Source organism: Lissotriton vulgaris, chromosome 1_1 (assembly GCF_964263255.1).
Source record: "Lissotriton vulgaris chromosome 1_1, aLisVul1.2, whole genome shotgun sequence".
Lineage (NCBI taxonomy): Eukaryota > Metazoa > Chordata > Amphibia > Caudata > Salamandridae > Lissotriton > Lissotriton vulgaris.
This window is the reverse complement of record NC_141685.1, coordinates 991,296,480-991,321,551: the sequence shown is the minus strand read 5'-3', so window position 1 is coordinate 991,321,551 and position 25,072 is coordinate 991,296,480.

Genomic DNA, 25,072 nt, shown 5'->3' with positions numbered 1-25,072 from the left:
TGTGGACCATCCTAGAGTGCCCACCTCTGGTGCAAGTAAAACCGCAGTGGATGATAGGGAGTGGAGATCGTGGGAGCATGAGCGCTATGAACTGCGGAGAACCAGCTGGGCTGTATACGTGTGACTGTGCTGCCACACGAGACACATCAGACTTCAGCCGTGCCGGTGAGGTGTCTTGATGGTGCGCGAATGTGGGGCCGGGGAAGACATTGACAGTGAGGCTTGCCGCAGGGTGATTGAGAGGCAGGCCGGGAGCCAGAGACATGCTTCCCCCGCAGGTACAAGTAGATAGCCGCCTAGAAACTACCTGGGCTGGGACATAGTAACTCAAAGATGCAAGGACCGCAGCAAGCGGGGACGTGAGAGATTTGACATGGGGTATACGCGCGGCAGGAGTCTTACACTGAAGTCAGCGAGAGAATCTGGGGCACTCCGGTTTGGCCCCGAATGGGTGGAGGAAGGCGGAATCTCTCCTTGAGTGGCCGGGACTATGGGACAATCGCATGTTGTGTAGCTGGAGGCTGCAGTACGCCTGAAACCTCGTGGTGGTGCCCACAAGGAAGAGAGGTATAGAGTGGAGGCCTCAGACACCAGTGCCAGTCTTGAATACACCAGCCTGAGACAAAGCAGTTCTCATGACCTGAGCCCACCGGTGAAGACCTACAGATTGCAGCTATGGGTCGCAACAAGGTGGTGGGGCCAGGGAAAGCCAACCACATTGATAAATATACAGTGACTGTGGGCCGCGAAGAAGGGGTGACTGGAGGGGAACCACTGACTGAGCACGATGACCAGACCCGGATCCCTCGCTGAAAGACATCATGAAGGAGATCAGGGAACTGCGTGGTACCCTAGAACTGAAACTGGACTCTGTCACCCAGGAGGTAAATTTTCTTCAAACCGACCTCCGAAAAATGTCTGAGAAGGTGTCCACAGAGGAGGCAGGTATTGGGGGACTGCAGTCCAAAACCAAACATCTAGGGGAGCAGGTCTCAATGCTCACTAAGAACCAATCTGAAATATTCATCCGTCCTGAAGACCAGGGGGGAGAGCCCAACGGAACAACATTCGGATGGTGGGTGTGCCATAGGGAATGGAATGACCATCGATGGACCTCTTGTTGGAGGACGTGATCCTGAATAATTTGAAGCCGAAACGCCTATGCTCATTCTTTACCGTAGAATGTTCACACCGGACTCTGGGAGGCAGGCCTCGCCCAGGTGCACATCCACGCACGATCATACCCCGGATATCGAATTTCAGAGATAGAGACTCCATCTTGCAGGCTGCGTGCCAGCATGGTGATTGCTACATGAGAATGCCACCATCCGCTTCATCCCGGATTTCACGCTTCATGTCCAGCGCCAGAGGCTTACATTCGATGCAGTCAAAAGGGCCCTCCGTGAGCAAAATGTGAAATCGATGATGCTGTTCCCAGCTAAACTCAAAATTATGAACGAGGGGAAGGCGTACTTCTTCGACTTGCCAGCCGAGGCAAGCGATTGGCTGGAGGGCTGGCGTACGGTCAGAAGAAAGAGGGCAAGAGTCGAACACCGCCTAGGAATTGGCACACCAACTCAGGGCAAGAGATGGAGCAAGTACCAAACAGCCCAGACCAGCAACAACAAACAGATAAGTGACACAAGGGATATTCCCCCAAGTATTGAAACTTAATTGTTCTTTCTCAGAGTCACCATAGGGGAGAAGCGGGGAGGTTCAGGAGTGGCACTATAAGGGTAAGGGCCCAATTGAAGTGGGGCGCCAAAAGGGCACCCTGGGTGTTGTGACTCTCGTGGTCCACTGCAAAGGCCCGGAATGTGAGCTGATGGACAAGATTGCTCTTGAGACATTTTAAAAGGGTTTGGCTGTATCCAACAGCAGAATTATTTTACTTCATGCTGGAGGCTGGCTCACCACCCCTCACAAATGTTTGTTATTGCACAGTTTGGGCCACAGGCACTCTGCATGCTTGAGAGGTAGAGGGTTGCTACTCACCTAGCAGGTCTGCAGGTAAGGGGGAGTTGGGAAAAATGTTTCGTTTTACTGTGTGTAATTGCATGCGCTCTCAAGACCATAGCAGCCGGACAGTAGAGCAGGTTGACACAAGACCATCACGAGGGAGGGGAGGATTAATAAGTGTGAATCTCTCATCCGGGAACCATGGGAGACCTAGCTAATATATAGGTATGGACCTGGAATGTAAATGGCCTGGGGAACAAAATTAGGCATACGTTTGTCCTCCAACACATTAAGGGGCACTCCCCAAACGTAGTATTGTTACAGGAGTCACACCTAAAGGGGAGTAAATGTAAAGCTCCTGATCGTTTTGGGTATAGATTGGTGACCCATTCTGGATATTCGACCGGGGCTCGGGTGGAAATCCTGATCTGCAGTACATTACCCCTGGTTATAACAGATACCTGGACAACATATGGGGGTGCTGTGTTGCGGTAGCAGGTAAATGGGAGGGGTACTCAATTATACTGTGCTTGATTTATACACCACTGGGGCTTCATAATATTGCCTTCCTGAAGATCAGTTCGTTATAGATTAAACTGCCTCATGACACACTTCTGTTGGGTGGAGACACAAATGCATTTATGAACCCAGAGCTAGACCAGTCTGGCTCTCGAGCGGGCCGGAAAGGTAGCGGGACCTGTCGGGTTTCCTGACAGCCATGGGCCTAGTGACCTGTGGCGGGCATACAACCCACTTGCACAACAATATACATACTACTCCGCGCGTCATGACTCCTTCTCTAGAATTGACTACCTCTACACACGAAATGACAAGGTGGGAGAATTTGCAAACCCAAGGCTCATGGCAAGGGGCATCTCAGATCACTCCCCGGTAGGTGTGGTCATTAACAGAGCTGCATTCCTGAGGATTGACCCCTGGCACTTGCGAGATCCAGCACCCAGGGACAAATTCAGAGAGAGCTTGGAACTATACTTGAGGGAGATTGGGGGGACAGTAGACTCGCACATACCTTTATGGGAGGCCTACAAGACGGTGCTGAGGGGACAGATGCAGGCACTAATTGGAGCCAAAAAGAAGGAAGAGACTTTACAAATCAGGTTGTTAGAGCAGGAAATAATTCAGATGGAGGGGGAGGCGACAGTTGGAACCACTAACGACTTGCGTCACAGACTAGCACTGCGGCAGAGTGACCTACGCGCCATGGCAGACAGCGAAGCGAGAGCAAACGCCCAGGCAATTCAACTTCGCTTATATGACGTAGGCAATAAAGCATCAAGGCTTCAAGCAGAGTTGGAGAAGCGTGTTAGAGAACAATCATGGGTGACTGAGGTGCGAGACAAAGAAGGGATACTGAGAACGAGTCCAGACATAGCGGAAGTCTTTGCCACACATTTTCAGGGGTTTTATGCACCCGTATGCACTTGATCTGAAAGTGACTGTGAGGAACTACTAAGGGACTTCTCCCCACCCACACTAGCCGAAGAAGCGCGTGAGACATTATATGCCGACCTCATGGAGGAAGAGCTGGGAGGGGCCCTTGGACTCCTCAATTCAGGAAAGGCAGCGGATTCAAATGGACTCCCGGTCGAGATATACAAAAGTCAGGCTTCCATAAAAGTACCACTGTTACTGAACATGCTGTTAGAGGCGTGGGGACAGGGGCAACTCACGCTAGACCAGCAGTCGACCACAATTGCGGTAATACACAAGGCTGGGAAAGAGCCTGACCAATGCGCCTCCTATCATCCAATCTCCTTGATCAATGTGGAGGCGTAGGTGTTGGCCAAGGCTTTAGCGAATAGACTGGTGCCGGCCATCTCTGAGGTGAAGATGTAGATCAATCAGGTTTTATGCCACATAGAAGCACTCGCCACAACCTACGGAGGCTATATGGGGTGCTCCATATGACGAGCGACCCCGCTGCCCAGCAGACTGTATTGATGGCGTTGGATGCGTCGATGGCTTCAACAGTATCAAATGGCCCTATTTGTTTAAGGTACTTCGTAAGTTGGGCTTCGGCCCTAACTTCTGTAGTTGGGTAAGGCTGCTATACAGTACACCTCAGACCCGAGTTAATGGAGCGTTGTTCAGACCCTTTCAGCTGCGTAGAGGCACTAGAAAGGGTTGCCCCCTGTCCCAATTGCAGTACTCCCTTGCACTAAAGCCACTGGAGCATTGGATCCGGAGTTACCCGATGATCTGGGGTATAGAGGCACCAGGGGGGTGGTCAAAGTGCATTTTGCTCTATGCGGATGACTTACTTTTGTACCTAGCAAGACCGTACCACTCAATGGCAAGAGTACTTTATATCTTTGAGCTGTTTGGGAGTTACTCAGGCCACTCCAGCAATTGATCCAAATCGGTGGTCTTCCCGCTATCGGGCACTCCACCTAGGATACCGGAGTGGTGCAGAGCCCCAGTGGTGAAGGAGGCACTTAAGTACCTGAACATATACGTCACAAGGGACCACGGGACATTCCTGAAGAAGAACCTCGAGACCCGATAGATCGGCTCAGAGCCGATGTACGCCACTGGCGTACTCTCCCATTCTCTCTTATGGGCAGGGCGGCTCTTTTTAAAATGATGATTTTGCTGTGCCTTTTGTGTGTTCTCCAAAACACCCCATACCCAGTTCCCCCAGCAGTTTTTAAACGAGTAACCCAGGAAGTCAGAATGCTGTTGTGGCAGGGTGGTTGTCCCAGAATGGCACTCCGTAAACAACAACATGAAGTGTATGATGGTGGCCTGGCGGTTCCAGGCGTTAACACCTTGCCTGCTGCCTTGATTCCTCCCCGGTGCTGCACATCCCTTAACTGGGTGTGGTCGTGACGGAACCATTCCGCCATCAGCACAGCTCAACCGTGACTGATGACGGAATGGTTCCGTCACCAGCATCGAAGGGGTTAAACCATACTATTGGGCTTCTATTGATAGTTATAAACAACTGGGTATACGCAGACGTTTACAAGCCTGCCTTGTACTCCCGGAAAGCACGCCCAGAGTGGCCGGTTCAGACAGGGTAAGTGGTAGGGTGTTGGAGGGAGGCCAATAGATTTTCTGGGCTGGATGGGGAAACTGACTAGTCCGACTCCACTGTGGACAGGGGATCCATTGACAGAAGCCGCCTTAACGGGCCTCAGAGGGTGGAAACTGATAGGCATCGAACACCTAGGAGCCGTGCAGAGGGGAGAGGCTCCTCTTGCCTTTGAAGACCTACAGCAGGAATATAATTTAAATCAGATGAAGAAATACCACTATCTTAGACTGTTGCATGCTCTGCGGAGATATATCCAATGTGGTACCCCTGTTCCAGACAACTCCCCCCTGGAGGATAGGTTGCTATTAGACCCCATCCCTGAAAAAGCGACATCCACTATATATCGCAAATTAATAAATAACATGGTGAACCTGCGTGTGACGTGGACTGATGACCTTGGGAATATAGATGATGAGGAATGGCTTGAGGCAATACAGATCCCAAGAGAGATTGCAATCCATACAAGATTTAGGCTGGTAAAACTCAAGATACTACATTTTACCTACTTTCCCCATACGCACTTATATAAATGGGGTAGGGCACACACAGTGCTAAGCGACAACAGTTGTCAAAAGGAAGGGACTTTCTTTCACATTTCATGAGAATGCCAAGAGATTGCCCAGGTTTGGCAGAAAGTCACAGATGTAATGTCTAGGGTGTCAGGAGTGACGGTCCCAAAAGATGCCAAATAGCTTCTCCTGATGATTCGAGGAGACTTTGACTGGCCCATATATGTAGGAATATGGTTGGCCGTTACAGCGGGGATTGCCAAAAGAAACATCACAAGGAGATGGGGAGCGCCTCTTCCACCGTCACTGGGAGAGTTAGAAAGAGACCTCGACTGGTGCCAACGAGCTGAAAAAACAGTGTATAAAGGTAGGGGATGTGTAAAAAAGTGGGAGAAAATATGTACACCATGGCGTCAACATAGAGCGATGTTGGGGAGGAATGGCACGCATCAGTTGCACCATGGCGGGGTGGGATGTGGGACCGCTAAATTAGGCTTTTGCCTGCTGTCCGAGTATATGTCCTGTTGCAAACTTGTGCCCTTGGAGCCACTGGAGGTAAATGACCTCATACCTCTCTCATATACTATTGCTGTGATGCTGAAGCTTAACCATGTACAAACACAAGTGATTTCTGTAAAGTATGGTGATTTTAGCAAAGTTAATTTGAAGATTAAAAAAATAGAAAAAGCAGCACTGTTTTTTAAAAGAATAGCTGTCTGTAAGTCAGACCATGCTTTCTCCTTAATCTTCCTGGAAGCCCGATAAACCGCCTGTGCATTTCCAATAAGATCTCTATCTCTCAACACCAAGCGTAGAGCAGCATGAAGATTGGTAAGGACTTTAGTACAAGCCGAATTAAACCAGCACTTGCGGTTAGACTTTTCAGTGTTCATTTCTCTTGTCAAGATTATACTAACTGTTGCAGTTATGTCCAAGAAGGCCACCATTATTACAGAGGAGTCAGCTTCCAGGTCTCAGCATAGGGAGACTTCCTGCAGTATATCATGAAGAACAGTGGACAAAAAATGTATCTTATCTTTTTTTTCCCCCTGAATGGTAAACCCATTATTCCTCCCTAGGATTAGCCTAAACCCTACTCTCGTACAGGGCTTTCCTTTTTCCTCTCCAAGACACAACAAAGTTTCACATGGTCACTAAAGCCAGTAAATACAACCTCAAAGTTTGTCAAATTGTTCCCCGGTTGGCTCTTGACCGACCGCTTCCTACAACACATAACAGACTTGGTACTTCCGGATCAAGCAGGCTTTATGCCGCAGCAGTCCCCCCGGCACAATATCAAGAGCGTACACAATGCACTGTCTAAGGCACTCAACCTGGGGAGGCCAGTGGCTCTTCTGCTCGCTGACAAGGACAAAGCTTTTGATTTAGTTGGGACTCCCTATTTACCCTTCTACAAGCCCATAACTTCCGCCCATGCTTTCTCGCCAATATTCGTCTCTTATATAACAACTTGTCAGCGCCCGTCCATGTGGCGGGTGCAGTATCTGACTCATTCCCAGTATGTAGGGGCACCAGGCAAGGTTGCCCACTCTCCTCTTTGCTATTTGCAATAGCAATTGACCTGCTAGCTGCATGGGTGAGACGAGATCCCGTTGTGCGCAGACTTGACTTGACTGGACATCAGAGACATTGGACAGAATTGCCCTGTACAAAGACAACGTCCTATTTTTCTTCACAGACCCAGCATTTTCTGGCTCATGTATATTGCGGATCTTGTAGAAACCTCAGGGCTGCCCATGGACCAGACAAAATCTGTATCATTCCCGATATGTGGGACTTAGGGGAGGATGGCATGGGACCAAGGCCACTGATGGCTTCCATTATCTGGGAGTCTACATCTCCCTGGACCCGACCATCTCCTGGCAGCATAACATCAACCACATATTGCCTCGGGTCCGCAACGAGGTAATAGCATGTTCCCGCCTGCCTTTATCTCTGTTGGGTCGATCCGCCATTTTTAAAATGGTGTCCTTGCCCCGCCTGCTATATGAGTTATAAAAACTACCTTTACCACATACCGGACTCGTGGATCCAAGCAGGTAAACGCAGCATTCAACCACTTCCTATAGGGGGTGGGCACAATCCGGGTGGCCCTTCGCAGGTGCATTCTGTACACTTATTGTGGGGGGATCAGGGATGTGAAGTGCTATTGTATCGCCCCTCACCTCCTCACTGTTAATGATTGGTGGTATAGTGATCAGTCCAATCGCCCATATGCTGTTGAGGGGTGGGCAATGGGGGACAGGTCAGTCCTAGATTATTTATACAACCCGGATAATGTAGACCATCTGCCTCCAGCCACCAGAGTGGTTATCCAATTATGCCGGCGGATGACTCGCTGAATGGGGAGGAGGACTAGACTTACAAGAGAGGCTCCGCTGTGTCATGGAACGACCCTGCCCCAGATGGTAGGACTATGGGATTTCAGAGGGTGGGACCTCCTAGGCTTGTCCACACTGGAAGATGTGATGCAGGGCACGGCCTTGAAGTCTTTCCAACAGTTGTAGTAGGAATATCACCTCCACCGGAGCCAGTTCTCTAATACACACAGTTCCGACATGCCCTCTCCCCCCACATCCTAGGTTTAACAGAGCTGCCGGAATACACCCTACTAGAGGGTAGGCTACTGCTTGGGGACATGAGGCTGACAAAAATCGGCAGTTATACCAGACCCTGGTGTGGTATCTGCTCCAGCTTGCTGCTCAGCCTGTGGATGTCTGTGTGGAATGTTTGGATACTGGGTGATGTCAGAGAGTGTGTTATGTGTGAATGAATGTCAGTTGAGTGCAGGGCTGAGCAGCAAGGAGGCTGCTCCTGTTGGGGTTCATGTATCCATCTACTTCATACCTAAATTACTTCAAGATACTATCCTGCACCCGGTCATTCTTCCGTTAAGACACCTGGTTACAATCAGCCCTACCACTATACAGATGCTGCGGGTGGCGTGGGAGTGAGAAATAGAAAATCACAATGACGACGATTGAACTGAGGCCTTAGCGACCCCGGGGTGCTTCAATTTCATTACGCTTTCACCTCATTCAATTTAAATACTTAAGCAGGGCATAGTACACGTCTGTGGCGGATGGGAGTGATGTCATCCCCTGTGTGCCTTTGCTGCAAGAATGAGGAGGGTACATTTATACATACCTTGTGCAGCTGCACGGCACAGTGGCGGTTACTTTGCCCAGGTCCAGGGTTGGGAAATCTCTTTGGAACCCAAACTAGTTCTTCTCCACAGGACAAAGAAGATCAGGGGGAATAAATATAAGCAGCATCTCTTGTTTCTGGGACTAGTACTGGCCAAGCGGTACATCGCCCGACATTGAAAAGCAGAGTCCCCACCCTCCATGAATGAATGGAGTGTAGAAATAGACAGGTGCATGGGGATGGAGGTGGCAGTATTCCAACCAAGGGGATGCCAGCAGAAGGAGGGGAAATTTGGAATCGATGGGCAGACTTTCAATTTATCCCGCTGACCCCAGCTCAATCCGCAGATTCAGCCATAGAGATACTGACATATGGTTCGGGATGAGGGTAATTGTCCCACATTGTGGTAAGTTTCACAAGCCAGCAGCACACCTGAAAATGTAAAGCTTCCTTGATGTTATGGAATGCGTCTACTTCCAGCTTGCCCTAAGTCTACGGGCATTACTGTTTGGTGAGGTCATGGAGTGGGCCAGCCAACGGGGCAAGGATTACACCGACCATAATAGGTGGCAAGTCCCAGGACACATCTCACCTATGAGGGAGACTGAACGGTTGGGGGTGGGGGAAGGGGTAGGTGTCTCGGAGATGAATATAGCACGTTACAACGCATGCTTTTACTCCGTGTTATGTAACAATGCGTTTTTTACAACAACTACATTGTTACAACGCAATGCCATACCTACGCAAGTCATTACATTGACTTGCAATAGATGGCGCCGTAACATTAGAAATTTATAATTTACTATTCCAACTCCAACCTACACAACAGTAGGGAAGGTGTTGGAATAGTAAATTATACTATTCCTTATGCTAGAGCGCCATCTACTGCAAGTCAATGTAATGACTGGCATTGTTTTGTAACAACTCGGTCATTGTAACCACCGAGTTGTATATTTACTTATTTATTTATTTAATGCATTTTTATAAAGCGCGGACTTTAACCGAAGGTGTCAGAGCACTGTACAATAGAACCAGTTACGTTACATGAGAGAACAGTTGCAGGAATAGAACAAACAAAAATAGCATGAACAGATTGTACAAGCAAAAGTAAGAATAAATATGACAAATTTTACAATGATTAAAGAACTTCCTGGCGAACAATAGCAGGCCATAGAATCAAAACAACGGAGGCAAAAGGAACACAATTTCAAACACAGCCAGCACAGGATGTATAAGCAAAAATATAAACATATGTGACAAATTTACAATGACTAAAGAACTTCCTGGCAGGGTCTGAGAAGGAGGGAATTAGTTCTGAAAGTGTCTTTGGTATAAGAGATTTGAGGTCAGCTTTGAAGATCTGGATGGAGGTGATGGCACGGAGCGAAGGAGGAAGCGAGTTCCAGGTTCTCACCGCATTACCTGAGAACGATTGTGCCAACAGTTTTTCTCTTTTGAAGGAGGAAGGTTCAAGAATGAACTTTTCCGCATTCCGAGAAGGTCTTGAGCCTCCAGACAGTTTGAGTTTATTCACCAGATAGCGAGGGGAGGAAGAGTGCAAAGCTTTGTGGGTGATGCACGCTGTTTTGTAGATAGCTCTAGCCTCGATGGGAAGCCATCAGAGAGAAGACAGGATAGGAGTGATATGGTCACTTCGTTTGTACCCTGAAATGAAGCGAGCTGCTGAATGGAGGACGGATTTGAGGGGGGAGAGGTGAGATTTGGGAAGGCCAGTCAGAAGAGAATTACAATAGTCAAGTCTAGAGAGAACTAGCGATTGGACCAAGGTTTTTATGTCATTCTCAGGGAAGAACGTACGAATCCCCCATAAAAGTCGCAGTTGATAACGTGCACTCTTGGCCATGGAGTTGATGTGTGAGATTAGGTAAAGTCTTTTGTCAAGTATAACACCTAAGGATTTAGCGCAGTACACAATGATGGGTTTACTGTTTACTGTTGAGTAGATTTGATTGATCCATCCAGGCTTGAACAGGAGGCGGAGCGAGAGAGCTAGATTTGAGGAGGAATTCCGTTTTGGAGGGATTGAGAATGAGTGGTGAACTATCATCCAGTTGTGAAAAGTGTTGAGAATAGAGCTGAGTAGTGAGAGATCATGGGGAGGATACCTTGAGGTAGATTTGGGTGTCATCTACATAGAGATGGTAGAGGATTCCAGATTTGCTTAGAAGGTTCCCTAATGGTTCCAGATAGATATTGAACAGAGTGGGAGCAAGGATAGAACCTTGAGGGACGCCTTGACCAACCAACAGTGGAGACTATAGACTGTTTGCAATCTTGATCATTTGGGATCTGTCTGTGAGTTAATAGGCAAACTATTTGAGTACTGTGCCTTCCACGCCCATTCTCTGTCGAAGAATGTTAAGGAGGGTGTTGTGATTAACAGTGTCAAAAGCTGCAGAGAGGTCAAGAAGAATCAGAAGGCACGATTCCCCTGAATCGAGAATATGCAGCGCGTCATCTATCACTTGCAGCAGGGTTGTTTCAGTGCTGCAGTTTTGAATAAAGCCCGACTGGAACATGTCGAGGAGATTATTGTCCATAATGTGTTCGGACAGTTGTTTTGCAACACATTTTTCTGTGATCTTTGAAAGAAAAGGGAGATTGGTGATGGGGCGGAAGTTATTGAGGTCATTTGTATCTGCAGAGGGTTTTTCTTTAGAAGCGGGGTAACCTGTCCTGTTTTGAGGACACTTGGGAGGGATCCTTGACTGAGGAAGAGATTGACTAGCCTGGTCCAGTAGGAGAGAGTGTTAGTATAGAAATCAATGGCGATGCCACTGGGAATGGGGTCAGAGGAATGGTTGGAGGGTTTGGTTTCGCGGATGCATTTGAGGAGATCAACCTCTGAGATGGCGGCAAAGTTCTGCCAAGTGACTAAGGATTTTCGCTCCTCAATGAGAGTAGGGTGGTTGACCTGATCCAAAAGAGATTTTACCTTTTGATCGAAGAATATAGCGAACTCAGTTGCTTTCTTTGAGGCATTGCGGTCTAATTACAGCGATGTAAAGGTTGTTTCCCCTCTGAGATCTGACACTTTCTGCATCCTCCCTGATGCCCACTCCAGAAAAGATGTGTCCATTAAACCGACTTCCTGTTTCAGGAATTGGCATTCGGTTCTGTTGAGTGTAAGCCCCTTGTCGCTCATTCTTTGAAGCATTGCAGTCAGCCTCCATTGATGTTCTAGGGGTGCTGGGGAACAGATGAAAATGTTATTGTTGACATACAGAATGCCATCAAGACCTGAAATGGTATTGTGTTTTTATCTAGGAACCTGAATCAATATTACCATTTTTTGCCCTTACACGGCTATAATCAATAATATCCCTATAATGGCATAAGAATCAGATCCATATTTCAGTAAATCGCCCTTGCAGTCCAAGGCACGGCAAAAGCTACTTCCTTAGATTCCTAGAAAGCACAACAAGTTCTTTCAACACACCAAACCTCCAGCAACCTGGGAAATCCCCGCTTTCTTTGTTTTGATTTGTAATAGAACTCCTGCGAGCACTGTAAGAACGGCCAGTTCTTAGTGACATCTTTATTGACGTTTTATGTCCAAACCTTACGTCAAACTCGGCACCTTTCAGGTATAAATATACCAACGTTGCCTTAAGCAAACACACCGTGGTGGTTTTGGAGCAGAGCAGCTAATCTACTTGCCGAGAGCCCAGCAGATGTGAAGAGCCCACGGACGCTGCCCCTCCTCTTTTGACGCGCTGAGAAAGACGCTGTCTTTTCTCCTGCTGAGAAAATCCAGCTTCGGCGTTTCCAGCCTACCCTTGCGGGTGACTGGGATATCGAGTCCTGAGAGAGAGATACCAGACCTCCTACATTCTATTCCCAAGGTACAGTGCTGACTAAACCCTTAGAGAGAATTCTTGAGTCAGATTCTTGGCAAAACCAACTTAACTTAAACTGCTCCTTACTTACTCCTTCCCACGTATTAGGCTTAGGTCAGGTACACCGGGGTAGGCGTATTTTAGAAGCACCAGTTGAGCACGTCAGCCTATGTATATATGTATGTATATATTTTATCCATTTTAAAGTGTCTTATGGCTAAGAAACCATATCAATGCTTTTACAGTATTATTTCATAATACTCCTTTTACTGTACGTACTTTACTTTATATTAAGTATTGCAATTGTGGCAATTCATTTCTCTTGCATGAGAAGGAAGACTGCTCAATAAATAATACCTTTTATTGAAAACGCCCGTCTCTATTCTCTGCACTCTGGTGAAACTAAGAATGCACATCTGACTGAGTGAAATAGCTGTCTATTGTTTTCACACAACTCTAGAGATTTACTCTTATTCTGAGGGAGCAAAGTTGTCATGTTATATGGTTGTCGGAAGCTGAATCCCTTCTTGTCTGAGCCAGGGAAGCTGATCCCTTCCTATTCATTCAAGAAAGTTTACAGTGACCTCTGAGTTACCTGGCGCAAACCTAAATTAAGTCTAACATAGTCAGTGGAGACATAGAAGACCTCAGTCCTACGTCTACACTGCTGTTTATGTTATTCCAATGCGCAGAGCCTATTGGGAAAATAGGAACTACACTACATGGCGCCCAACATTTGGTAAGGCGATAAAACTAACGCAAGACGTTAGAGTAACTCAGTCGTGCTTTTTCACGCAGACCCTTTTTCCCGTAAATACTCCAATAGACGTCTGGAGTGGGTGAAAGGTTAAAATCCGCCGGAACTTAGTAGGAAGAGATTCCTGTAGGAAGGTAGATACCTGACTATGGTGGTTACCCCCGACTTTTTGCCTGGTGTTTTGCTGGTTTTCCGACTTAGTTGACCTGGGGCCCTGCCAATCAGGACCCCAGGCCTACTGCTCTCTCTCTAAAATGGATTCCATGTACCTTAGGTACATTTCCAATTGGGATTGGGGCCACCTTGTCAGACCCTGTAACTCAGGGCATCGGTGTACCCAGGGCCTACCAGGGGCTGAAGCATGTATTATGCCACCCCTGGATGGTTATCTAAATCGGACACAACTGGCTGCACGACAGCTGGGGCAACGTGGCGTACTCGCCCGTTGCTATAGGTATAGTGTCCCTATACCTAACCTTAAAATGGACACCCGAGTTCCTATCAGTCACTCCTATGGCAGGCCTTGACAATCCTGAAGGCAGAGTGCATGGAACCGTGTGAATTGGGCTCTGGCACGAGCCGAGCCCGGTTGCAGCTTGCGGAACCAAGACCCAATGGCTGTTCCATGATAACGCGTATCATATCGGTAACTTCTGTATCGCGTTATCAAGACATGTCGAGTAAGGTGTCATACGAATCGGGATGCTGCCCCCTCACCAACCCTGGCGACGAGGTTAGCATTCCGCCCTTCTAGAGGGACACGACATGTACGTAACTGTGAACCCCGATTAAAGTTAACTGAAGCCTCAGCTCCACAAAATGGACGCTGCCACCACAGACATGAGTCTGACCTCCTGCTGCTGGGAGTCCTTCCAGCGAGGAGAGCTTGGACAAAGGGTTTCCTGTCAAGGGCGGTGTTCGCACCGTCCCAGACCGGGTTTGTGTATTCTGGGTAGGTAGGGCTTTGCGAGAAGGTGACTGCGGAGTGGCACCCCGGTGCTCACTACGCATCTGCCGGCTAGAACCAGTTCCAGGGGCGCGCAGCCCCTGACCTGGGGAAAGTCCAGCAGGGGGAGAGGGGTGTAACTACCCCCCTTCCTGGTCCCACCCTTAGGGCAGGACCTAGTCGTGTACCCACCCCTTCCTTTAGGATAAAGGCCGGAGCGGGGACCCTTCCAAATTAGATAATCTTTGAATCAAGAACTACTTTCTACGAAAGGACATTCAAGACTCTTCTCAAGATTTCTCCCTTGTGGCTAAGGAGTAGTCACCCTGCACCAGCGGGCACCATCTAAGAACTCTGCGGTTTGCTGCAAGTCCTTCCTCAAGGATCCGACGGCCCAGCTCGACGAGAACCGGCTTCCCTGGCACCTCTGACCTCTACCCACGTCATCAGCTCAGCTGAGATCTGTGGGTGCGACGAGACCTCGAGGGACCGGCCATCATCAAAACCTGCACGCTTTCTTAACCAGCACGACCATCGAAGCAATTCTCTGGTGAGTGCTGTGGGGTCCGAGAAGCCCCGACCCTGAGTAGCTCCAGCACCGAAGTGCAGTCTCCCAGCATCTCCACGATCTGCGTGGGGCCCTTCTGCTCGCTGCTCAGCACGTTGTCTGGTCACTAGCCGCTGGCTTGTGCCCTTCTTTGACGAGATCTGACAACCACCGCTGCTGGTCTGGTTGCTCCAGATCGGCCCTTGCTCTCTTTTTCGAGAGGAGCACCCCGGACCCTCCTGGTCCACTCAAGACGCCATCTTAGGCCCACCACGTGGCCCTGAGATCTGCCAAGGCTTGTTGCCCCAATCCTGGGCCCAGCGACGCCGACAGCATCAACCTTCGTGGGACAGCTCGCACCTCCATCCTGGTCGCCGACAACGCCTCCTGGTCCGTGAGACTGCAGAGCCTAGCGTCGCCCACTCACCTAGTCGAGGTTACGGCCAACCGGTGCCTTCCTGGTACCCTCTGACTACTGGCTAGTAGTACGAACTTGGTCCCCTCTGCTTTCAGGTATCAACGACTGATCCAGGCTTGGATCTCTACGAACTATTCATCACTGGTCGCCGGCCAGCAACTCCTTTTCTTCCGGCTCCTGGCTCGTCAGCGAAGACCCCCGACGCCTGTAAGACTTGTGCAGCCGCAGCCCTCGTGGCTAGGTAATTTCGGCATTTCGGTGCCTGCATAGCCTCCTTACTCTAGGGTCCCGAGTCCCTCGCTTCCGACTTGCCTTATCGGGTCCGCCCGAGACCACTAAACTTTCCGTGCCCTCGGGCACTTGTTTTAAATTGTGCACTTGAAGTATTTTCTAAGAGCTTTTGTTCTGTGCTTAGTACCCTGTCCTCATAAAGAGTACAGGGCTGTTGTGATTCTAATAAATATACTGTTTATTTTCATAACACTTGTGTGGTGTCCTTTCACTTGGTGTTCAAGGGGTATGTGATGGTATTACAGCTGGCTTAACACGCCCTCTAGAGTTTAGCCCGAAGACTGCTCGTATCCACGCTACTAGGATAGCTGGTCTAAGGTTGACTTACAACCAATCACCATAAGGGTCGTTTGGAACGATACATAGTGGTCGCTAGAATAGCGAACGCTGCATATCGGGCCAACTTCTCACAATTCCTATGTAGAGTTTTTGGTTTAGTCAACGTTGAAGGATACAGTGTTCCAAAATATTGTCCACCTAATCTTTGTTTCCTTGGAAACCTGCTCTGCAAACTTTCATTAAAACAATGTCAAAAAACGTCAACAACAGCGAAACCGATGAAGCCGCAGTAGATGCGAATCAACGGGGTTTCGATGTTACAGGGTTTAATGAAAATGAACCGGGTGCAATTATCATCCCGGCAAACATAAGAGAAACTATAACTCTAAAACTTATAGAAAACGGGCTGACATCACAAGGTGGTACAGTCATTTTCGTGATAGAGGCACACGAATATCGGCAGACAGAGGTATTCTATTCATGGATAAACTTTCCAGCGGCAAACGCTACAACACACGAATTCCACTATTACAAAATAGAGGAACCTCCGGATGAATACACTCCTTTCGAGGATGTGGAAATTCCACTAAATTACCAAGAGCACCTGCTCTGGTTTAAAGGCACCCTAAAACATAATGATCACATCACCAGGCTCGGTCCACTAGGTAGACCAGGAGCAACGTGGCCGGTTCTAGCCAGCTACACACCACATCTAGACATCGAAAAAATGTCAGACAAGGAACTTTTAGCCCAGCTAAAATTACTAATTAAAATTCACAGACAGTAAGTCCAATATGTAATGCGGACTGCAACAGTCCAACCAGCTGTTAACATTCCACAGCTGACCCCTCATCAGGGGAACACAAATAAAATTACACCACAGAACATACAATCATGTCTTGGTAAAACACCCGCAAAACGGGAACAAATTCCATTCTGGCTAGCACAGAAAATAACTCAAATAGAGGCAGTATTCCCGAATACTACCCCTAGTGAGAAACACATAATTCTGACTATCTGCCTTCCAATGGGGGTCGCACCACATGTGGAGGACTGTGACACTTGGGGCACAGTCTTTGCTTCCATTTACACAAAAACACATGGTGTTCCATCTCTGGCGGTAATACCAGATGTGCTAAGACAAATTCAAAATGAATACGGTCCAGAACCTGCTTTAACTCTTGGTATGCAATTACTGAAAGACTTCAAGCAGGTCTCGGCTATATTATTAGCCAGCATAAAAGGAGAAGCAGCATCTGTGGCGATCCGCCAAAAATTGAAAGAAACAGATATAGCAGACCAACCAATTGAACTTGCCAGAATCATAGAAAAATCCTATGAAGAACTAGGTAGAGATAGTTTGTGTGGGAAACCGGTAAAACCCCAACTACTTGAAAATCCTGAAAAGATATTTATTAAAAATAATCTAAACACTCCAAAAAAGAGCTGGGATGGAAATAAACAATCACTCCCAAAGAAAAAAGATTCCAGTCCAGAGGAAGGTCTCCTCGGCGGAGGGAAAGAACTCCGAACCGAGAACACCAGTCTCCCCAAAGGGAGCCCTCTGAGAAAAGATACAACCCTAGAAATAGGGATAATTTGAAAAAGCCTGATAGATATCAAGATATTGATAACACGTCCCTCTCGATCTTTTTCGCAGAAATCGGAAAGAAGAGGATGGTCAGAACACAGGGAAGAGCACGTCAAGTCCAAAGACAAGGAACCTGCTCAAAGTAAAAAATTACAATTTCCAAGAAAGAAGGTAGCCAGTATTAAAATAATCAAACATGCCGAGGATACTGAGGATACAGCTGAAAAACGGATAGTGGGCACAGACAATGCTAGACAGCGCAGCAGAAGTCACCATAGCTCGCAAGATCCTGATGAATCATCTGGAGACAGTGGACATGAATGAATACATTCAGGTGGAAACTGCAGATACCAGAGTTAGCGAACCTCATAAAATATACGAAATAACATTGCGTATAGAGGGAGATAAGACTAGGAAGGTAAGGGGTCTGTTTTGGGATAACCTCTCAAAAGGCTATGATATCCTATTAGCTGAGAAAGACTGGCCACCAGAGTTTGTCAGGGAGTGCCCTCATGGCGAAGAAATGATTATACCTGCCTTCTCAAATCATATTCCAATACATAGAAAATACATATATGCCAGAAAATGGGCAGTAGCTCAAGCACCTGCATTATATAAGAATCATGTAGGATGGGATGAGGATTCTCCTCCTCACAAAATCCAGTTAAAAAGTCAACCAACTGCACAAAGACAGTACCCAATTAAGCAAGAAGCTAAAAAACAGGTCAGGGAGATCTTAGATCAACTTGAATACCAAGGGGTGATTGAAACATGCACCTCTCAAATGAACAATCCTTTGTTTCCTGTCTTCAAACCAGACGATTCATATCGTCTAGTCTTGGACTACAGACATCTTAACTCATGTTGCAAAACATTTGCAGTACAAAATTTGCACAGTGCGGCACTAATGAATAACATAGTTCGCAAAAAATACAAAACAACATTAGACATTTTTAATGGGTTCTTTGGTCAAAATATCGCACCGGAAAGCAGGTATTTAACCGCTTTCTCAATAATGGGGTCACAGAAAAATTTCTGTCGACTCCCACAGGGATTCAAGAACAGCCCAGGATTATTCTCAGCAAGAGTAACAGAGTTACTACAAATATATGATGATGAGGCATTATCATATGTCGATGGCATCTATCTCACAGAGGACGATTTGGATACTCACTTGAAAAGAGTGAACACCACAATACTTGGGTTCGCAGCAGAGGGTTACAAATTCAACTTTAAAAAGTCACGAATTGCCCATCTAACTGTCCTATTTTTAGGATATGAATTATCAAGTGAAGGCAAAAGCCTAGCAGACAACTTCTTAGAGAAGTGTGCTGTACTCCAAGCACCAAGAACGCTGAAGAACTTACAATCGATACTAGGCTTCCTGAATTTCGGAAGAACTTACATTCTAAATTATGCAGAGAGGGTCAAACCCCTCTACGAATTAATAAAACCTGATTTCAAACCAATAAATTGGACTCAAAAACACACAGAAATTTTGAGATCACTGCAAACAGACATGTTAGCTAAAACAAAATTAGAAACACGTGACAATACACGGAACCTTGTAATCCCAGTCATCCCAGGAAAATCCGGATTCACGTACCTGACCTCTAATGAGGGAGAAACAGTACCAATAGCTTACAAATCACATTTGTACACACAAGCAGAAAAAACATTCAGTCTTACAGAAAATACTGTAAAGGCGGTTCAGACGGCTATAGCAAAAGAAAGAGCCCTAGCTCAAGGCAAAAGAATAACTGTTTTTACAGCAGAATCAGCCTTTGAGGCATTATTCAGCCCAGTTAATCTACAAACGGTTGCACTAAATCCAAAATGGATACAGTGGGAAAATTCTCTTGCTGCAGAAGACGTGACATACTATTTTGTCCCGAACATGAAAAAACTGAATGATTTGAAATATGAAGAATATCCTCTGCCAATCGAAATTCTGCCTCTCCTACAGTACTCTTGTATAATCTATACGGACAGATTAGTACAGCATTACAATGTAGCTGATAAATCCTACAATGCAGCCTGCGCGATTGTTAAAGGTCGCTGGCTCTGCGGTAAATTCAGACCGAAAATAACAAAAACTGAATCACTGAGAAACTGTTCGGCTCAGCGAGCTGAAATCAGATCTTTAAAGATGGCGCTTGAAAATGCCGATCATGAATTCCCGACACTAATAGTGTGCGATTCGCATTTCTGCGTCAAATCTTACAATAATGATTTGCAGAACTGGGTTCAAAACGATTACAAAGATGACACAGGTACCACAATCAAGTATAAAATACTTTGGGAACAGGTAGTTCTTTTACAGAAAGAACTACGAAAGACTCACGTGATACATACTCTGAGTCATCAACGTGATGGCGTTCACTTTGCAGGGAATTCATTGGCTAATACAGCCACAGCGGAAGCAACTAAACCGGCTTCCGTAGCCACAAAAAAACGTTCAGAAAAATACATAGACGGGGAAACCATGCTGGCGGTAAAAACATCTTCGAAAGGCAACTGTGCAGCACTATCCATGAACTATCCACTCAATTATACATACGTAATTGACGCAAACTCCGTTCCTTTTGCTCAAATGCCTGGAGTGGGGGATAGAGTAATTCCAAACATGAACAGGAGAGTCTTATTAATAGCAGACGCATACATGGGTGACGGTCCGAGGGACAAACAGATCAAGGAATCTCTGACAGAATTACAATCAGAATACTGGTGGTCGGGTATGAGCCTGCAACATTATAAATTTGCAAAAAGCTGTCCAGTCTGCAACAGAGATCGCAGTAACGAGCCAACCGGAGTATTGCCATGGCCATTTCTGTAGTTAGCATAAGGCTATCTATACGTAAAATCCAGCGTCCCATTAATTCCTTTTAAGACTAGATTCACTTAAAAATGTGGCCCCAGTGCTCGGCTGATGCCAGAACTGTTATAAAAGATTTGCGAGTCTTTATCGGCACATACGCTATTGCCATGCTACATTCTGACCAGGGTCCTGCTTTTAGCTCTCGAGCTTATAAGGAGGCCCTGACCAGCATGGGCATTGAGTTGCGGTACTCTTGTCCCTTCCATCCTGAGGGAAACGGGATTGTGGAATGAAAAACCGAGACATAAAGCAATCTATAACGGCAAAGGTACTAGGTTCGGGTGATGGGTGGGTCCAGCATTTAATAAGTGTCCAACGTAGTCTTAACAATCTGCCAAGAAATTCTCTAAAAGGTTTCAGCCCGTACGAACTATTGTTCGGAACTAGAATGTATATTCAGGATTTAGATAGTAAGACTTCAGTGGTAGAAGATAAAATGCTTTGACATCAAAGATCGTTTGGCTGTTTTACAGGACTTAAATGAAACAAGAAAAGCCCTGAGCAACATAAAGTTAAAACAACAGCCAACAACCACTGAAGATACACCACCTGTCCCACCAAGACCTGTCTGGATTCCAAAGATTGGGGATCTGGTCAGAGAGAAGATAGCGATGAAGAAGGAATTTGGGCCTTCTTACAGAAAAGCAGTACCTGTCTTAGCTGTCAACGGAATGAGATCAGTTGTACTACCGCCCCTTGCTGGTAAAAAGGAGAACCGAGTTGTATCCATCGACCTGGTAAAACCACAATCATGTGGCCAATAATAAGTAGTAGGCCCAGTGGACTCCCAAGAAATAGCAGAATACCAAAATTTGCTACAATCCAAGAGGTTCAAATTGAGAGACTAATCACATTTGACAAACCTGCAGTGAATACAAAAGGACTATGCAACAATGCCATGGAACTTGTGCCTCTTGAAACCCAAATTGAAACAGTTCCTCAAGAAACACCAGTCTACAACGATGTAGCCTCAGAGTGTGCTAATGAAAGTCAAATTGAAAAAACAATCCCAACAATTGACAGAACTGCATCTGGCTACTTCATCAATTTCGATAACTTTTCTGAAGATCAAAGCGACCCTGAAGTAACGCCAGCAACAAAAAGTTTTAAAGACAAAGCAACAGAACTCTTTCATCAACTAAAAGACACCTATCTGATTTCTCCATGGATTGAATTTTGGATTGCGTTAGGTGTACTTTTCCTCCTGCTTTGGCTCATCATGGTGCTTTGTTTGGGAAAATTCATTGAGGGAAAATATAGTACAATGGACACAGCAAGTCAGAACATCAACTTGGTCCTAAAGCTACACAAGTCATCTCACATCGAGAAAAGAGAACTATCATTAGTGAATGTCACAACCATTCCAATACCCGGCGGGGTAGTTTAGGACAAAACGGATTACGAAATCTATGGACCGGTCGAACTCTTGAAATATCCTCACCAGTTTAAGGTTTCATTAAGTGACTTTTTAAAACCAAGTACATTCTCTGATAATTGGGACTTTGAAAGCATAAATAATATGATGTCAGATTTAGTAATGTCAGCAAAATTTACAGAACATGATTATTTACAGGGTTCATCGAACTATGAACAGATGTATTGCTATAACCACTATGCACACCACTATTTGCACAAATCTGCTCCCCTTAGAAATGTTTTTAAATATAATCAATGGGAACATTGTGCTACTCCACCTAAAAGCAGTTCGAAAACATTCTATGAGAAATTCCCATACTTCTCAGGGTTTAACACAAGTGATGCAGAAACATTTTATTACAAACTGTTAGATAAAACAGGGACAAAAACCATGCTAACAAATTCTAAATTGATTTATTCGGAAACATTTTATGAAAAAATGATTACATTTGGTTTTGATTTCTGGAAAAACAACACTGAAACAAAAACCATCTGGGGTACAAAAGAATGGCAGGTCCGAGGATTAGAAGCGTTATTTCGAGCCTGCATGATCCCAGAACAAATAATGTTCTTGAATGACACCATTCAACAAACTACCTGTCTTGGTCTAGCCAAAATCAAAGACTTAAATAAACCGTCTATTCCAAATCCAATACCTGATAACATAACCACAGATATTGAGATAGACGTATCACAAATTTTACATCAAAACAGAACACATCCTGATTGGAAAAAGTGGTTAATCTGGCCAACAGACACAAATAAATGTCAAGATAGATTGCTGAACAAAATACAGGGGTTACAAATGACCAGACCAGACCCTAGATACTCCCAGAGACAACATCCAGGGATAGTAACAACATACAGTGTAGGGAAATTATGCCTTGAATGGCTACAAACATCTACACTGGCAGAAATTAAGCAACACTTGACTTTACTTAAAGATGGTGCTGACTTGCGCGATTTCATAATGGGACCACGCAAACAGCGTCAAAAACGTTTCATAGCGGCCAGTATATACCCTGCGTACAACGAAGCATGGAAAGTGACTCAAATTGAGACAGCAGAGAAAATACGAGAAATTGATCGTATTAATTTGGAAAATTCACTTTCTGTTGTGGACAATGGGTTAATGACTCTGTCCTCCAGAATATATTCACTGGACAGTATTGTATCATCTGCTATAGATATAATAGATCAGGACTTACTAATGTTACAACACGGTCAGTCCCAACTACGTTCTATTGTACAGCTAGGCTGGGCGTTGCAAAATCTGCGTTCAGGCTATGTGCCCTGGCGTTTAATCAACACAACGTCATTGTTCTCTATCTTTAACCTTACTGATAAACAAATCAGTTTGGCACAGAAAGGAGCAGACTATACGATTCTAAGCATTGAAAAACTTGAGAGATTGCCGTTGACAATGTCAGAAAGACCTGTCATTGAATGGATAATACACGGAATAATCACAATTTTGATAACAACTTTCCAATTTAAAAAATGCCAAGAGTATATACCAGCAGGCCAGTATGAAAGGTTGGGTAAAGGGTACATTAAGTCATCATGGAAATTACCTTATACACATACATGTTATAGTGACAAAAACCAGAATGTATTTCTTAGTGGTAATAATTGTAAACGATCACTAAGCGGTATACTTCTGTGCCAAGGTATTAATTTACATGGGGCCTGTGAGGGCACTTCAAATAACCTATCATGCCACCAGCACGGCACACCTGCAGCACAAATAGAGCCATTCTTTAGACAACTTTCTAACGGGAGTTACGTTCTAATAACGGATCACAGCTGTTGTGGCATGGTGCCAGGGAAAGCATATCTCGTAAGTGTTAGTTCCATGGTCACTTGCTGTATGCAAGCATTGTATCCAAACGTCCCTACTGATACAGAGGCGACGATTTGGCCTCCCTTGAATATCTCTTCTGTACGAATTGATGCTTTAAGCAGAATGAAGTCTGTGCTTTTACAGACAACAGTGCCTTTTACGTCATCAAAAGAAACATATGATCTTCAAGTTGCAAGGACAACGGCAGAGATACATACACTTTTATCAACTAATTGCCCCGTGCATTTCCTAGAAATGCTAAGCCAAATCCTAAATATGTCTGATGCCAGTGGTATAGCACATGTATTTAAGACGATTTTTTCGGGACTGTTAACACCCTTTGAAGCAGTCCTGGGCATCTTTCCCAATTTTGTCCATTCGGTCTTTGGTGGCCTACCACTACTTTTGGGACTCGTAGCAGGAATTTTATTTTTGACTCTTCTGCTCCGATACGGCAAGCCAAACCGCAGACAAGACCAGCAACAATGGAAGAAACGATCCTAGCTATACGCTATCGGGACCGCATAACTAAGGTCCTTGGATTAGCCCGGCTAAGAGATCTGGATATGACCTGGTTTCTTTCATTCAGACCTATATGGCAGAACTGCATCTTACCTGTGCTTCGATGTATGCTATGCAGAGAAGAATGTGTGTTGGACACCTGTCTTACACTACAATCAGCAGTACCAATGGATATCGATACTTTGCTAAGTCCTGTAACGGCTCATGCATCGTGTTGTCCCCAGCGGTTACCAATCCTGATGACGGCATTCGTTGAAACTTCACCACTATGATTAGGTGGGAGTGAAGCAAGAAATGAGAGCAACATCGCCCAGGTACGCCCTTCTGTGAGCATTGCTGATCCGGACACCGATGATAGCGATCATTCTCACGACTGCCCGGTTACAGCATTTCCAACCATGGTCGAACTTTCACCTGAAGCTGTAGACTGTTTTTTTGCACATCTGTCTGAAGTAATGTTCTCTCCTGAACCGAAAGAATAACTTTTAAGCAAAAACGGCACACAGCGTTCCCCTGAACTCTGAATTCGGCCTTCAGCTTTGATAAACAAAAGCTACTGGCACTTTGCAAAGCAGGGCATAGCAGGGCAAACGGAACGCACTGACCTCGTCCTCACGGAACTCCAGGACCTCGGACCCCTGCAGGCTACTTTGTTCTCCCTCCCTCCGCCGCAGCACATCATCTTGCGGCCGCCGGGTGGAGGGAGAACTACGACCCCCAGGATCCTTTGCGGCTGTTGCCGCGAGTTTGGCGCCCGGAGGCGCACAAAAGTGACGAGGCCCTCGGGGGAGAGGGCGAACTTGGCACTTTGCACCGCAGAGCATAGCAGGGCAAACGGAACGCACTGACCTCGTCCTCACGGAACTCCAGGACCTCGGACCCCTGCAGGCTACTTTGTTCTCCCTCCCGCCGCCGCAGCACATCATCTTGCGGCCGCCGGGTGGAGGGAGAACTACGACCCCCAGGATCCTTTGCGGCTGTTGCCGCGAGTTTGGCGCCCAGAGGCGCACAAAAGTGACGAGGCCCTCCG